The following is an 18215-nucleotide window of genomic DNA, read 5'->3' on the forward strand; positions in this document are numbered from 1 at the left end:
CTCTTTGATATCCTTGATCATTGACAGACTATCCATCATGAATTTTTGCTCTGAATAGTCTCCGAGAGATCTTAAAATAAGCTGTGTGACTCTGCTCACCATACAACTCTTACAGATGAGTCAGTATCTCTTTGATAGTCCTCATATCTTCATGCTATCATCGAAGATCATTAGACATGTGTTGGTGCAAAAATTTGCCTGCGTCGGAGAAGCTGGAGTCGAGGGAGTCGCGGTCACCGTCGGGACCTGCAAAAGAAGTCTAAACTGGAGTTGGGGTTGCTCCAACAAGACCCTCTGATGCTCAAGTCAGTTCTCTGCCTCAACAAGAATGGAGTGCTCGAATGAAAATTTTAGTAGAGTTTTGAGATAGAAATTAGAGCTTAGAGAATAAGTATCTGGGACCTCCTTTTTATAGGCAGAGGGAGCAACGGGTTGATAGTGATGTTTGTAACCACCTAGTAGTGGGCCGCTCGGGGCCAGGAAGAGTTTATTATGAAGAGTAATGGGGGGAGTCGTGGCTGTCACCATGGCTCGCCGCGTGGAGTCTGTTGCGGAGAGTGGAGTGGTGTCCGTTGTCATGACTCGTCAGGGAGTGGTGGAGCCGCACAGAATTCATCGCAGAAAGTGGAGCAGAATCGTGGCCATTACTGCGGCCTACCGTATGGAGCCTGTTATGGAGAGTGGTGGAGCTGCACAGAATCTGTCGTAGGAGGGGGAGCAAAGTCATGGCTGTTACTGTGGCCTGTCAGGGAGTCCAGGCCTGTCGGCCGAAGCTCGGTTGATGCACCTGGCAGAGAGAGGCAGCTATCCCTCTGAAAGGAGCTCGGATGTTGCTGGCGGGCCATCTACCATTGGGTGCCTTGAGCGTTAGTACTATAGGCGAGGGCCATTTGCTGTAGGAGCCCAGTCAGAGGCTTTCTATAGATGAAGTTCGATTTCTGTAGGAGTTCGGATGAAGGCTTCCTGCAGCCGGAGTCGGGGACGAAGTCCGGCTCCCATAGGAGTCCGGACGAAGTCTTCCTGTAGTCGAGGTCGGGGATGAAGTCCGGCTCCCGAAGGCTTCCTACAGCCGGAGTCGGGGATGAAGTCCGGCTCTTGTAGGAGTCCGGACGAAGTCTTCCTATAGTCGAGGTCGGGGATGAAGTCCGGCTTCCGTAGGAGTCCGGATGAAGTCTTTCTGTAGTTAGAGTCGGGGACGAAGTCTGACTCCCGTAGGAGTCCGGATGAAGTCTTCCTGTAGTCGAAGTCGGGGACGAAGTCCGGCTCCCGTAGGAGTCCGGATGAAGTCTTCCTGTAGTCGAAGTCGGGGATGAAGCCCGGCTCCCATAGGAGTCCGGACGAAGTCTTCCTGTAGTCAAAGTCGGAGACGAAGTCCGGCTCCCGTAGGAGTCTGTCTGTCGTGAAGAATCTGGTCGTTGCTGGAGGGGGTTTATCCATCGGCAGAACTTGGGAATGCTGATGAGGCTCGGTCATTGGAGAGATGTCGCCGAAGGTCGGACGTCGGTAGAATCCCTGAGTGGTCACTCCTGACATGAACTTCGACTGGGGGAGGATTTTATACCCAACACCAGTCCCTCTACTTTCGAGTTCGAGTTTCGAGCGAAGAAAGTACAGAAAATTTTCACAGCCGAAGTCGTTTCCTTGAATTCTGCACACGACCGCCCTCGGAAATCTTAGCATTCAATGCGCATGTGCTGGAGTCTTTTTTCGATTAAGGCGATCCGAAGAGTCCTTTTGGAATTCCCCCTGGAGCGTAGTCCTAAGCGCCACACCATAATGGTCCCGCTAGCAGCTGGCCCTACGTCACGATGAGTGGGACACGTGGTGGGCACTGGTGGACTTAGGGATATCCACCACCATAACTGCGCCAGGCCCCGTCGCTTATTTAAGCCCCCCTCCTTCCCTCCAGGGGCTTCACTTCGCCTGAGAGTCGATACCTTTCTTCTGCCTGAGAGTTTAGTCACTCCATCGGCACCCTTTTCGACTCTAAGCACTCTTCGCACCAGTCTTCGCCATCTCCGTTGGCACCTCGCCGCCTTCAGTCTTCCAAGCCCCTTTGAGGGGTTCTCCCGTCGGGGCTTCTGCCCCGGAGGCCAACCTCGAGAGGATGCCACGGATTAAGAGGAGTAGGAGGGGGAAAACAGCGGCCTGCGAATTCTTCGACTGTCGAACTGTCACTGAGGGTTCCCACCACCTCAAAGGGGGCTCGAGGGAGAATTCCTTCAACAACAGGGATTTAATAACGGAAGCAACCGATGAGCGCATTCTGCCCGAGAATTTTGGAGTAGTTGAATGGGGTGACACCGGTCAAGGGGGCAGAGTTGTCGTCACAAGCGGTGGTGGGTTTCTTGACATCGTCAGGGCCGAGGGACCAGAAGCGGTTGGCGCTGACGGTGGGGCAGTAGAACTTGTTGCGGGGATGATGGAAGTAGCGCATGCCGACCTTGCCGAAGTACCTAGGACAGTGGTTATCGTGGAGCACATGGTGGTGGTGCATGCCTCCGGCTCCATCGTGGCCTCTGGGGTACTTCCGTTCTTCCCGATGCAGGTCGTCGTTGCTGCTGCTGTCGCCGTCGCTGCCCCTTGAATTCTATCCCCCCCTTTTCCCCCTAGGGTTGGGGTTTCGGTGATGGAGCGAAACGAGGCGGGGGGTGAGAGCCGAGGGATTTATCACACACACTAGAAAATATTGCCGAGAAGGATGAAATCGGAAGGAGAAGTCGAAAGTTTGAAGTGGTCCCTAATGTGTTCCTTCCGAGTCTTGTAGTAATGTTGTCATTTTTTTTTTCTCGGCCCTCAGGGTCTTGTAACGTAATCTTGTTAATCGAGAATGAGAAGAAGATTTTGTTACCTTGTCCGCATTTTGCGTCAAATCGTCGCCTGCCAAGCTTCTTTCATTTGCTATTGTTATTATTGTATTCCCCTCCTCTTTCTCTTTTCTTCTTCAGCCTTAAGGGCTCTGTAATGCATATTTAATAAATAATATGAGAAGAGGATTTTCTGCTACCTCTTTTACTCACGTGTTGAATTGTCGTTTGCCAATCTTCCTTCAGCTTTTGCCTTGCTCGGTGTCGATGCCATTCGGAGGTATCCGATCACCGTCGCATTGACCCATCTCTCTATCTGTGGCTGCTGATTTGTCCGAAACCGCTCGAGTTTGATGCCTCCTTTCAGAGTTCGAGCCCGGAGGTCTAAGCTTCTCGTCGCCCCGAGGAAGCCATCTTATCCTTGGCCCATGTCGAGAGCCCTTTTGGAGATCGACGATTTTGATGAGAACCCCCATCCTCGTCGAGACGAGGTTCCTTGTGTTTTTAATGTAAATTATTTTCCAGTTGTCACTGATGTAGTTCGTCGCTTTCCTTTTTAACCCCTCCCCCTTTCTCTTTTTTTTTTTGTTTTCTCGAGTGAGGGTTTTCCCCCTGCTCTTAGTGGGGTCATGGGAGTGCGGAGGGGTTGCTGGGAAGGTTCTCTTTTTCCCCATCCGGTCTAAATGTAACCGGGCCTTCGACTTTGCTCATGTTAGGACGAGGTTCTCCTCCTGTTCCTAACATGGCTGTGGGGGCACATATGGACGTTGCAGGGCCTCTCCCCCCATCCGATCTAAATGTAACCGGGCCTTCGACTTTGCTCATGTTAGGATGAGGTTCTCCTTCTGTTCCTAACATGGCTGTGGGGGCACATATGGGCATTGCATGGCCTCTCCCTCCATCCGGTCTAAATGTAACCGGGCCTTCGACTTTGCTCATGTTAGGATGAGGTTCTCCTCCTGTTCCTAACATGGCTATGGGGGCACATATGGACGTTGCAGGGCCTCTCCCCCCATCTGGTCTAAATGTAATCGGGCCTTCGACTTTGCTCATGTTAGGATGAGGTTCTCCTCCTATTCCTAACATGGCTGTAGGGGCACATATAGGCGTTGCAGGGCCTCTCCCCCCATCCAGTCTAAATGTAACCGAGCCTTCGACTTTGCTCATGTTAGGACGAGGTTCTCCTCCTGTTCCTAACATGGCTGTGGGGGCACATATGGGCGTTGCAGGGCCTCTCCCCCCATCTGATCTAAAAGTAACCGGGCCTTCGACCTTGTCGAGGTGAAGTTCTCCTCCTGCTCCTGACACGGTTTGTCTCGATCGTCCTGTTGATATAGGCTCGTGCCAAGAGAGAAGACATGTAGATATAAGACTTTTATTTAAAATAAAGTTATCGATAATACATTCGTAAATTTTTTGAGCTCCATGGTCACGGGAGGTCTGCTCCTCCGAGCTCCTTGAGGTAATAAGTTTCGGGCTGGACTACTTCCTTGACTTCGTATGGGCCTTCCCAATTTGGGGTGAGCTTCCCTCAATCCTGAGGTTGCGAGACAGTGGCTCGTCGAAGTACTAGGTCTCCTGCTCTAAAGACTTTATTTTTGACTCGAAAATTGTAATAGCGGGCGATTTTTTGTCTCTAGGCTGCCATCCGAATTTGAGCTACCTCCCGCTTTTCTTCCAGCAAGTCGAGATTGGCTTTAAGACCTTGTGAATTGTGATGTTCGTTGAATGCCATGACTCGTGCCGACGGGAGCTTGAGCTCAATTGGGATAACAGCCTCCGTGCCGAAGGCTAGAGCGAAAGGGGTCTCCCCCATGGGTAGTTTTTGGGTAGTTCGGTACACCCACAACACATGGTAAAGTTCATCTGCCCAACTTTCCTTTGCCTTTTCGAGCCTTGTCTTGATCCCTTGCAGCAGAGTTCTGTTGGTCACTTCAGCTTCACCGTTCGTCTGAGGATGAGCTAACGATGTGAAGTTGTGGGAGATGTTTAGGTCTTCACAAAATTCAGCAAATCTCGCTCCCGCAAATTGCCGTCTGTTATCAGTGATTAGGGTTCTCGACAGGCCGAACCTACAAATGATTGACTTCCAGACGAAGTCTTGCACTTTAGTTTCCGTGATTTTCGCCAGCGGTTCGGCTTCGACCCACTTGGTGAAATAGTCAATTGCTACCAGGAGGAACTTCCTCTGCCCCGACGCCATGGGAAAGGGTCCAAGGATATCCATTCCCCATTGCGCAAATGGCCATGGGGCACTCAAGGGTGTAAGCTCGACGGTGGGCTGTCTCTAGATGTTGGCATACCTCTGACACCGGTCACACTTTCTGACGTATTCAATGGAGTCACGGTACATTGTCGGCTAGTAATACCCTTGGCGGAGAAACTTGTGGGATAAGGATCTAGCCCCCAGATGGCTTCCGCAGATTCCCTCATGCACCTCCCATAAGGCGTAGTCAGCTTCCGAAGGCCGGAGATATTTTAAAAGGGGCAAAGAGTATGATTTCTTGTATAGCTTGTCCTCATAAAAGATGCACCGGGAGGCTTGATTTCTGAGCTTCCGAGCTTCTTTTGCATCATGAGGGAGAACCCCGTCCCTGAGATATGTCACCAGTGGGTCGATCCAACTGGGCTCATGGTCAATTTCCATCACGGGCCGTGATTCTTCCATACTTGGGCACTTCAGAACTTCAAAGAGAACACCCTTGGGCAATTCAGTTGGAGCCAACATAGCCAGCTTGGAGAGAAGATCGGCCCTGGTGTTTTCCATTCTTGGGATCTGCCTGATGTTGAAGCTACTAAAGGAGGGGACGAGCTCCTTTACCTTTTCAAGATACTTAGCCATGCTGTCCTCCCGTGCTTCGTAGTTTCCGCTGACTTGTCCCACTACCAATTGGGAGTCACTGTGAACTTGGAGCTGATTTGCTCTCAATTCTTTGGCGATCCTCAATCCTGCGATCAGAGCTTCGTATTTCGCTCCATTATTTGTTGCGGAGAATTCGAAGCGAAGAGCATACTCCGCGATGATTCCCTCCAGACTGACCAAGATCAGGCCCACGCCTGTGCCCGACATGTTGGAGGATCCGTCCATGTAGAGGGCCCAAAAGTAATCAGGGGGGTCTGCTTTTTCTTCGGAGGAGTTCGGTCGGGCTCCAGGCCGTCAATTTCACCCTGTTCAGATTCGGCCTCTTCTGAGGTAGTGCATTCTACTATAAAATCTGCCAATATCTGAGCTTTCACCATCGGTCTGGGTCGATAGTTGATGTCGAATTCTGTGAGCTCGATCGTCCATTTCGCTATTCTCCCGGAGGCATCTGCTCGATGGAGAATCGTCTTAATCGGCTGGTCGGTGAGCAACATTACGGTGTGCCCTTGAAAGTAGGGTCGGAGCCTCCGGGCTGCAATCAACAGGGCGTAAGTTAGCTTCTCTAATTTAGTATACCTGGTTTCGATGTCTCTCAACGTGCGACTGATGTAGTAGATCGGCCGTTGAATTTTTGCTTCTTCCTTGATGAGAACTGCTGTGAGAGCCATAGGGGAGACCGCCAGGTATAAGAACAGCTCCTCTCCAGGCTCGGGCTTCGCTAATAGCGGAGGTGAGCCGAGGTAGCTCCTTAGTTCTTCGAATGCTTGTTGGCACTCAGTGGTCCAACAGAAGTCCTTCGGCCGCTTGAGGGTTTGGAAGAAGGGTAAGCACCGTTCGGCCAACCTCGCAACGAAGCGATTCAGGGCTGCCACCCTCCCGGTAAGGCGTTGAACCTCTTTTATCGACTTCGGGATGGCCATCTCCTGGATGGCGTAAATTTTCTCTAGATTGGCTTGGATCTTGTGCTCCGATACCATGAAGCTCAGGAATTTTCTCGAGGTCACTCCAAAAGCACACTTAGTCGGTTCAGCTTCATCTTATATTTTCAGAGGGCGTCGAAGGTCTCCTCGAGGTCTGCGACGTGGTTTATGGAAGATTTGCTTTTCACGAGCATGTCATCCACATAGACCTCCATGTTGCGGTCGATCTGCTCCTTGAAGATTTTGCTCACCAGCCACTGATAGATCTCACCTGCATTTTTGAGGCCGAAAGGCATGACCCTGTAACAGTAAAGACCACGGTTAGTAATGAAAGCAGTCTTTTCTTCATTTTCTGGTGCCATCCTGATTCGATTATAGCTGAAGAATGCATCCATAAAGGTGAGAAGCTCATGGCCTGAGGTTGCATCCACCAGTTGATCAATTCTGGGCAGAGGGTAGCTGTCCTTCGAGCAGACTTTATTCAGCTTTTTGAAATCTATACACATCCTCCACTTGCTGTTTGCCTTTTTGACTAGGACGACGTTGGAAATCCAGTCAGGATAATTGACTTCTCTAATGAATCCGGCTTTTAAGAGTTTGTCCACTTCCTCGGCTATCACTTTCTGCCTCTCCGGTGCATGACCTCGAATTTTTTCCTTCGTCGGTCGATGCTTCGGATCGACGGTCAGGCGGTGTTCCATGACTTCTACATCAATCCCTGGCATGTCTGCTGGGACCCAAGCAAAAACATCCGCATTCTTCCGTAGGAAATCAATGAGCTGCATCCGCACCTCTTTCCCCAGGTTGGAGCCGATCTTCACCACATGTTCCGTATTTCCATCGTTCAAAGGGATCGAAACCAGGTATTCGATTGGGCCACCCCTTTCCTCAGCGAGATCATCGCGGGCATCCAATCCATCAACCGGACAGAGGTCAGATTGGTCACTTCTTTGCAAGGCTATGTTGTAGCAGTGTCTGGCCAGGGCCTGGTCTCCCCTGACTTCTCCGACTCCCTGGTTAGTAGGGAATTTCAATTTCAAATGATAGGTTGACACCATGGCCCGAAGAACGTTGAGGCCAGGTCGGCCAAGGATAGCGTTGTAGGCTGACGGCACCTTCACCATCAGAAAATTCACCGAAGCCCTGGATTGTCTTGGATATCAACCCGCAGCCACAGTCAAAGTTATTACCCCCTCCTCCGGGACAGCATCACCGGTAAACCCTAACAAGGGGGAGCTGATCGGCCCAAAATGACCGTCAAGGATGGACATTTTTGAGAAGGCGTAGTAGAATAAAATGTCGGCCGAACTTTCATTATCAACAAGAATGCGGCGGACATCGTAATTAGCTATATTTAAAGAAACTACAACTGCGTCGTTATGAGGAAATTGAACTCTCCGAGCATCTTCTTCAGTAAAGGTTATGGATTCCTCAATTCTTTATCGCTTAAGAGGTCCATCCAATACATCGGTTGTTCCCTGTCGGGATTCTCCCGAGATGGTGTTGGCGAAATCCGTCGGAGGCCGATCATCGGAATGCTCCAGGCCGACTGCTGTTGCCGAAGGAGGAAGAGCCTGGGAGACCGAAGATGGGGTCGGGGCTTACGGAGCTTGCTGAGACCTGGCCGCGGAGGCCGTTGACCGCCTGGAGGATGCCCTTCGGGGAGGCATCAGGTGGAGGCCAGGCAGGAAACTAGAGGAGAAGATATCGGGGAAGATGACCGGAGGTAGTCTCGTTGAGCGCTCCTTTAAGAACAAGGGTACTGCGAAGACACGCCCTTCCTCTAGCACCAATCCTGTTGGTGCAAAAATCCATCTGCGTCGGAGAAGCTGGAGTCGAGGGAGTCACGGTCGCCACCGGGACCTGCAAAAGAAGTCTAAACCGGAGTTAGGGTTGCTCCGGTAAGACCCTCCGATGCTCAAGTCAGTTCTCTGCCTCAACAAAAATGGAGTGCTCGAACGAAAATTTTAGCAGAGTTTTGGGATAGAAATTGGAGCTTAGAGAATAACGTATCTGGGACCCCCTTTTTATAGGAAGAGGGAGCAACGGGTTGATAGCGACGTTTGTAACCGCCTAGTAGTGGGCCGCTCGAGGCCAGGAAGAGTTTATTATGAAGAGTAATGGGGGGAATCATGGCTGTCACCATGGCTCGCCACGTGGAGTCTGTTGCGGAGAGTGGAGCGGCGTCCGTTGTCGCGACTCGTTAGGGAGTGGTGGAGCCGTGCAGAATCCGTCGCAGGAAGTGGAGCAAAATCATGGCCATTACTGCGGCCTGCCACGTGGAGCCTGTTATGGAGAGTGGTGGAGCCACGCAGAATCCATCATAGGAGGGAGAGCAGAGTCGTGGCCGTTATTATGGCCTGTCAGGGAGTCCAGGCCTATCGGTCGAAGCTCGGTTGATGCACCTGACGGAGAGAGGCGGCTATCCCTTTGAAAGGAGCTTGGATGTTGCTGGCGGGCCATCTACCGTTGGGTTCCTTGAGCATTAGTACTATAGGTGAGGGCCGTTTGTTGTAGGAGCCCAGTCAGAGGCTTTCTGTAGATGAAGTTCGGTTTCCGCAGGAGTCCGGACGAAGGCTTCCTTTAGCCGGAGTCGGGGATGAAGTCCGGCTCCCATAGGAGTTCGGACGAAGTCTTCCTGTAGTCGAGGTCGGGGATGAAGTCTGGCTTTCTGTAACAAGTCTACAAATACTTCTTGTTTCAAATGTGGAAGAATAGGACATAAATCATACACATGTCTTATTAACAAATATGCAAATACAAAGAAAATATGGGTTCCAAAAGGAACCATCTTGACTAACCTGAAAGGACCCAAGAAAGCTTGGGTACCTAAGGCAGAAACTTGACCTTTGCTTGCAGGTGTGTCTAGCATCCCAAGAAGGAAACAGGAAATGGTATCTTGACAGTGGATGCTCGAGACACATGACTGGTGATGAATCACAATTCATCACGCTTGATGCTAAGGATGGAGGGATGGTCACCTTTGGAGATAATGGCAAAGGAAAGATCATCGGGATAGGTAACATTGGTATCACTCCCTCCAATTACATTGAGAATGTTTTATTGGTTAAAGGTTTAAAGCATAACTTACTTAGCATTAGTCAATTCTGTGATAAAGGGTATAAAGTAGTTTTTGAATCATCTGTTTGCATTGTGACTAGTCCTATTAACGATGGTATTAAATTTATAGGACATAGGCATGGCAATGTTTATATGGTAGATTTGAATGATTTAGCTAAATTAGACATGCAATGCCTAGTTTCCTTAAATGCTAAAATTAATGAGACTAGTTGGCTGTGGCATCGTAGACTTGCACATATTAGCATGCATTCTCTTTCAAAATTAATTAAAAAAGATTTAGTTCTCGGTTTGCCAAAATTGAGTTTTGAAAAAGATAGAATTTGTGATGCATGCCAATTAGGTAAACAAACTAGAGTTTCATTTAAATCCAAAAATACTGTTTCAACTTCTAGACCTTTAGAGCTCTTGCATATGGACTTATTTGGACCAACTAGAACCACTAGTCTAGGAGGAAAACGATATGGCTTTGTAATAATAGATGATTACTCTCATTTTACTTGGATTTTCTTTTTGGCTCACAAAAATAAAACTTTTCATATTTTCACTAAATTTCATCGAAAAGTCACAAATGAAAAAGGGTTTTCAATTCAAAGTATTAGAAGTGATCATGGAACTGAATTTAAAAATTAAGACTTTGAAAATTTTTGTGATGAAAATGGAATTGGCCATAACTTCTCTGCTCCTAGGACACCCCAACAAAATGGGGTAGTTGAAAGGAAAAACAGAACCTTAGAAGAAATGGCCCGTACCATGCTTTGTGAAAGCAACCTTCCAAGATATTTTTGGGCTGAAGCAATTAACACAGCATGTTACATTTTAAATCGTGCTTTGATTAGACAATTTTTAAAGAAAACCCCCTATGAACTTTGGAAAGGAAGAAAACCAAATATTGCATATTTTCATATTTTTGGTTGCCGATGTTTTGTATTAAATAATGGCAAATTAAAACTTGATAAATTTGATGCAAAATCAGATGAAGCAATCTTTCTAGGTTACTCCTCCACTAGTAAAGCATTTAGAATTTTCAACAAAAGAACTTTAGTAGTTGAGGAGTCCATACATGTTGTTTTTGATGAAACTAACGATCTTCCTTCAAGAAAGAATGAGGGTGTTGATGATGCAGATCCACTAATAGAAGGTATGAAGGAGATCACTCTAAAAGATTCAGCAACTCCAGAAGACAAGGATCAAGAAGACGAACAAAATGAGAGAGGTGAAGATACTCAAGAACAACCTCAAGGTACAAATGACCTACCCAAGGAATGGAGGTATGTTCACAACCACCCTAAGGAGTTAATTATTGGTGATCCTATGCATGGGGTAAAAACCCATTCTTCACTTAGAGATGTAGTTAATCATTGTGCTTTTGTATCTCATCTTGAACCTAAAACTTTTGAAGAAGCTGAAAATGATCATAATTGGATTAATGCTATGCAAGAGGAACTTAATCAATTTGAAAGAAATAATGTTTGGACCTTAGTAACAAGACCTAAAGATCATTCAATAATTGGCACAAAATGGGTCTTTAGAAACAAATTAGATGAGCATGGAAATGTAATTAGAAATAAAGCAAGACTGGTTGCTAAGGGATATAATCAAGAAGAAGGAATTGATTTTGATGAAACCTTTGCACCTGTTGCTAGATTAGAAGCTATAAGACTTCTATTTGCATATGCTTGCTTTATGAAATTCAAACTATTTTAAATGGATATATCTCTGAAGAAGTATATGTAGAACAACCCCCTAGATTTGAAAATCATGCTTTTCCTAATCATGTCTTTAGATTAAATAAAGCTTTATATGGATTAAAACAAGCACCTAGAGCATGGTATGAAAGGCTAAGCAAATTTCTACTAAATAATAGTTTTTTAAGAGGTAATGTAGATACAACCCTATTTATTAAAAGAAATCAAAATGATATGCTAATTATACAAATTTATGTTGATGACATAATTTTTGGGTCTACTAATGAATCCCTTTGTCAAGACTTTGCTAAGCTTATGCAGGGAGAGTTCGAGATGAGCATGATGGGAGAACTCACCTTCTTCCTCGGACTCCAAATCAAACAATCAAAAGAGGGAATCTCCATCACCCAAAGCAAGTACACCAAGGAACTACTCAAAAGATTTGAAATGGAGAATTGCAAACCAATTGGCACACCAATGAGTCCCTCATGTAAGCTTGACAAGGATGATGAAGGTAAATGTGTAGACTTAAAATACTATAGAGGTATGATTGGCTCATTATTATATTTAACTGCAAGTAGGCCTGATATCATGTTTAGTGTTTGCTTATGTGCTAGATATCAATCTAATCCTAAAGAATCTCATTTGAATGCTGTTAAAAGAATCCTTAGATACTTAAATGGTACTCAAACTCTAGGGTTATGGTACTCTAAGGACTCACATATTAATTTATTAGGATATTCAGATGCTGATTTTGCTGGATGTAAATTAGATAGAAAAATCACAAGTGAAACTTGCCAATTTCTTGGAGTTAACCTAATCTCATGGTTTAGCAAGAAACAAAATTCGGTAGCACTGTCTACGGCTGAGGCCGAATACATTGCAGCCAGAAGTTGTTGTGCTCAAATCTTATGGATTAAGCAACAACTCAAAGATTTTGGAATCAAACTTAATGAAACACCAATAAGATATGACAACACAAGTGCCATAAATCTATCTAAAAATCTAATTCAACACTCAAAATCCAAACATATTGAAATAAGACATCATTTTATAAGAGAACATGTTCAAAACAAAAACATAATTCTTGAATATGTTTGCACTAAAAATCAATTAGCTGATATCTTTACAAAGGCCCTTAGTGAGGATAGATTCTGTGAAATTAGGAGAAATCTAGGAATTCTAGATCCATATACCTAATCTTTCTCAATTTCCAAGAATTGATTCTTAGAGCTCAATTTCCAACATCTATCCTAATCCCAAAAGCTCAAAATTATCATTCTAAAAACTTATCATTGAGCAAAATTTCTTCTCCCAAAATTTTGAATTTTTCTGGAATTTATTCGCATTTTTTCTGAATTTCTGAACTTCATGAGTCGACCCCCATGAGTCGACTCAATGGCAAACTTGTTATTTCCTCAAACTTTCCACGGTTTCATTGTTTTTAAACGGGAACCCTGTTCGTGAGACGACTCATCTTCTCATCGTCCTCCTTCCAAAAGCCATCTTCTCCAACTCTTTTTGCTCCAACTCCAAGGATTTATTTTGAGGCAATTCTCCCTCCTCCTCTCCACCAAAAATCGCCACCTTAGAAAGGGATTTTTTTGTGCTTTCTCGCATTGCTTGGCGCGGTTGGAACGTGCCCTAGCACTTTATCGAACATCCAAAATCCACTTCCTTTCTCCACCAAAATCTTTCTTTACTCTCTTGTGATCCCTCCTCCACTTAATTCAAGTCTCCTTGCCTGCTACTATAGTGAATATGGCTCTGAAGATGAAACTTCCCCAAAGAAGAAAGTCAATCCGTGAGCCTGAAGAAATTGTCCGAAAGAAAAGGCATGCTCAGTCTTCAACTGCTCCCACTCCAGTTTCAGTACCTGCTCAAGGTCCCTCTCAATCCCTCCTAAGCCCCAGTAAGAATCCTCTTTCCGATAGAAAAGTCGAAACCGGGAAGAATATAGATTTTTCGTTCTTTGAGAAAGAGGGCTTTACTTTTGCAAGTAAAATTAAAAACCAAGGATGGGAACTCTACTGCTCCCTTAAAGAAGTCACCTATGTTGACCTAGTTAGAGAATTCTACCAGAACCTACTTTATGGAAATGGGTCAGTGACTTCAACAGTCAAGGGAATTAATATCTGCTTGGATTCTAGGATATTGGGAGAAATACTTCAGTTGCCTAGTGAGGGTTATTCTTATATGGAACTCCCAGTAAAAGAAGAGGGGATCAGAATTATTTTAGGAGAAACCTATTCAGGAAGTTTAAACAAATTGGAAGCAAAGATTTTGTCCATTGAAATGAGGGTCCTGCATCAGATGGTAACAAAGCTCTTCTTTCCTAGGAGTAGTAGACATGACTTACTTTCCAGCAGAGATGTATGTGTCATGTTTCATGTCATCACTCAGACCCCCCTGAACCTCCCTGCACTTATGATAGAGGCCATGAGAGAAACTTTGAATAGATCCAAGGCACACTTGCCTTATGGTATGGCCCTTACTAGAGTATTTAGGAGGTTTGGAATTAGTTGTGAGGGGGAGGCTGCTACTAAGCTCTCTCATGTGGACACTTTCAACCAACACACCCTGCACCGAATGGGATTTACAAAGACTGATGGTCGTTGGATCAAGGGAGCTGAGGAGAGAGCTGAGGAGAGAGCTGAGGAAAGAACTGAAGATAGAGCTGAAGACAGAACTGAAGGCAGAGTAGAAGAAGAAGGTCCATCATCTCCTGTCCATGACTTCAGGGCAGCATCACCACAGATCCAGTTCATTCCTGATACTGAGGCTGGCCCTTCAGAGTTTACTAGGATGCCCACACCAGTGTATCAGCCAGAGAGCAGAGCACCTCATTCAGAGTTCAGACTGGCTGACGATCAGATCGAGCATATTTCACAGCGTGTGGCTTCTTTGCTGTCTAGCCAGTGGAGTAGTACTTCTTTTGCACCTGGAGCTACTTCTTCTGATCAGACCATTACTCCCCACATCTCCACTATATTTCAGATGATTTTAGATCAGTCCATCCAGATTCAACAGCTTGAGGACACAGTCTGGAGACTGACTGGTAGAGTTCTTGACTTGCAGGGGCAAGTCCTTGCATTGGCCCATCCTCAGCCACAGGAGTCTACTATTGAGGTCACAGACCTCACTGCAGAGGCTGGCAGGCTCAAAGGAGCACTAGAGGGTGGATATGAATTGCTGAGGAAAGAAATCCGAGGATCGAGTGAGCATGCTACCACTCAGTTCACTGCTCTACTTCAATCTGTTTCCAGAGCACTGAACGTACTTGATTCTATCAGACTCACCCTTTCTGTTCAGTCCTTAGCATCTCAGCGTACTCAGCCACCCAGTTCATCTCGCTCTCCTGCTTGTGCCAGAGGCAGACGGGGTAGAGGACACACTTCTGATCCATCAGCTTCTCATACCATATCTGATGACTCCGATCCATGACTTTGTCTTGATCATTACTAGATCCTAGGTGTTATTGTCTTGTTCTAGGATCTGTATCTGGGGGCCATGTATTGACAATTAGCTGGTTAATTTTTATAATAAGAACTATGTAATGAAACAATTATGGTTTTAATGGAATCATCTTTTACTTATATTTCTACCTTTTGTAATGATGTTGATCATATTTTGGTTATATATATTCTCCTTGTTGAAATATTATCTTCTCTTTGTTGTTGTTTGTTGTTGATTATTGCTATATTAAGGGGGAGCAAACATCTGTGATAAACTCTAAAAGGGGAGAAATTAAAGAATGTTTCAGAAAAAAGAAGAGTTAACCATGTTTGATGATGTCAAAAAGGGAGAGAAATTAAACAAAAATTGAAAAAAAAAAATTATACAAAAAAAAGGGGGAGAAATTAAGCAAAAATTTGAGAAATTAAGCAAAAATTTGAGAAATTAAATAAAAATTTGAGAAATTTGGTATCAGACAGAAATTAAACAAAAAGCCATCCATCGAAAGCAAAACCATAAATTATGAGCAATTAAACAAAATTTATGAGCAATTAAAGAAAAAGCAATCAAAACTATAAATTATGGGAAATTAATGAATGAATTGAAAATTTAAAAAATAATATCAAAAATACAATGCTTTACATATGCTTACCTTGATACATCTTTTGAAATTTTATTTACCTTGATACATCTTAAGAAATTTAACTTACTCTAATACACCCTAAAATTTCTTTTAACTTGCTCTGATACATTATAAAATTTGCTCTGATACAGTGTGAAATTTTCTCTGATACATTGTAAAATCTTTTCTGATAACATTGTAAAAATTATTTTTCTTGCTCTAATACATTGCAAAATTTATTTCTTTTCTCTTGCTCTGATATATCTTAAACTCAAAATGAGCTAATACACTTTCAAAATCAACTCGTAAACATACTTTGGCACACATATTTTTTTAGCACATAAGTATTTTTTTCTCTGATGCTAAAACTAAAATCAAATGAGAATGGAATTTTCAAAATACAGCTCAATCTGATAACAAACACAAGTTTTCCGCTCTAACACCAAAATCACATAATCAAATGAGCATATCTTCAAATCCTTAAGCAAATGGATAAATTATTTTTGTATATGACCATTTATATTACATGCCAAAAGAATCATACTCTTTTCAAGCATATTATAATGCATTCTTTTGAAATTAGTGATTCACATAAATGTTTTTGTTCAAATGTTTTGTCATCATCAAAAAGGGAGAGATTGTTGCTCCTAGATTGATTTTGATGATTACAAAGCAGATTGAAGGGATACAAATAATTTTAAAATGAAAAAGTCCTTATGCTCTTCAAGGGCAAAATCATAATTTCACTAAAATCCTGATTTGATAGTATCATTTGATAGAACAAATGATTTGTAAACTATTGGTGAAAATTTCATTATTTTTGGACTTATATTTTTGAAGTTATGAAGGTTTGAAGTGCATGAGTCGACTCATGAGTCAACTCATGGCACTATGAGCTGATTGGCACGCAAAAAAATTTCCATGGCACGCTGGATTTTTGGCTTGGCACGACCTGTGAGTCGACTCATGAGTCGACCCACAAGGCATGAGTCGACTCATGAGTCGACCCCTGCTGATTTGAGCCAAGAATTTCCAGAAATCCATGTTTCTGGTCTTTGCAACAGAAGTCGACTCATGAGTCGACTCCTGAAGCATGAGTCGACTCATGAGTCGACCCCTGCGACGGAAAATGTCAGCAACGGCTATTTTTTTGCCCGTTTTACTTGCCTTTTATGCTTCCTAAAATTGCTCTAACGGCTCTTTATCTGCCTAAATTGTTTTCTCTTGCTTCTAATGCTATAAAATGTTTCAAATGGTGAAAGAAATTGCAGATCGAAAAAGATCAAAGCAGATCAATCGGCAGATCAAACGAGAGATCAAATTCATTGAGAGGATCCAGAAATTATACGCAAAGTATTCAAAGAGATATTTGAGAGAAAAAGAAAAGAGGATCCAAAATCCACATGAGAGATTGTGAAAGAGATTCAAGAGCATTCAAAGAGAGGATTTGTCTCGCCTATTGTTTCAACCTTGATCTAGAGATCGTTCAAAGCCTTCAAGAGATCTTCAATCAACGATCATCCTCTTCTCAAGCATTCATTCAAGCGTTCATCCACCTTGAGAAAATTCAAAAAGGGTTTCTTCATTTGAGTAAAGTGTTTTTATTGTTATATTCGCTCATTTAAGGAGCTGTTATTGTATTAATTTGTGCTCTAAATTTTCTTACTCTTGTAAGTATTTATTCTTGTTTTTGGAGGATTTCCAAAACAAGGAAAGGTTGATCCGAACCTGAAATCGGAGTGATTTGGGTTTACTTGTACCCGAGAAAACAAGTAGACTAGCTTGGAATAGCTAGTGTCGGAGTTTCCGACGTTTTGTATTCGGGTTGAATACAAGTATAGTGGATTGAAATTCCCAAGTAGGAGCTTGGGGAGTGGATGTAGGTGCAAGGTTGGCACCGAACCACTATAAATCCTTGTGTTTATGGTGTGCTTTATCGCTTCACTTTATTTCTTTATTATATCCTTGCATTCCTGCTTTAGGTAATTAATATTGAATTAAAATGTTTGTCTTGTTCATCATAAGTAATTAATTAAGCCTAAAATTTTTAGAAACCCAATTCACCCCCCCTCTTGGGTTGCATAGCTGGGCAACACCCAGTCCAGTGTGACTCTTCACCAGCCATTAGATCAGATAGGAACCTCTAATGTGTGTGACCCCGCAGGTTCGAACCTAAGCTGGTAGCATAGAAATTAATTTCTGTACTAATCGAAGTGATCATCTAGCAATGGTACCCGACGTCCGGATAGGTCAAATAGTCGCAATCGCAACATTCAGAACCTATGCGAATATGGTTACTGTATAATTCATCCCTTTTGACCCCTGTGTATAGGACGACTCAGGGTTAAACTATCAATCCTGATCAGATCATCCGTATCGTGCTCAACTCAAACAGTCCTGTGACTCCTCATTAGGACTATCCTGGCCAAGATTTTACTAAATTAAAATACGACTGTACACAGCTCCTGAACTGGAGTGGTCAATCCCATCTTGACACATGCATCGACAAGTCAAGTACTGACTACACCCAGTAGCCTTCCGTCACTGAATTAGAAATTCAGGTAGTCCAGTAACTAAGTGCAGTGAGTTGCTTGCAAGTCACCGTGGTGGTCTCAGGTCGGAGGGGCAGTTATACCCATATCCCATCAGAGCAAATCTTGACAGCAGAAAAAGCTCTGAAGTCGGTCACGTTCAGTGCAGATGTACCCTTACATCTCATCTGTATGCCATACCAGTGTCTCCACACTCCTTGGTTAAGAGGACAACCAACCCATATGGCAC

This window comes from Elaeis guineensis, chromosome 6 (assembly GCF_000442705.2).
Source record: "Elaeis guineensis isolate ETL-2024a chromosome 6, EG11, whole genome shotgun sequence".
Lineage (NCBI taxonomy): Eukaryota > Viridiplantae > Streptophyta > Magnoliopsida > Arecales > Arecaceae > Elaeis > Elaeis guineensis.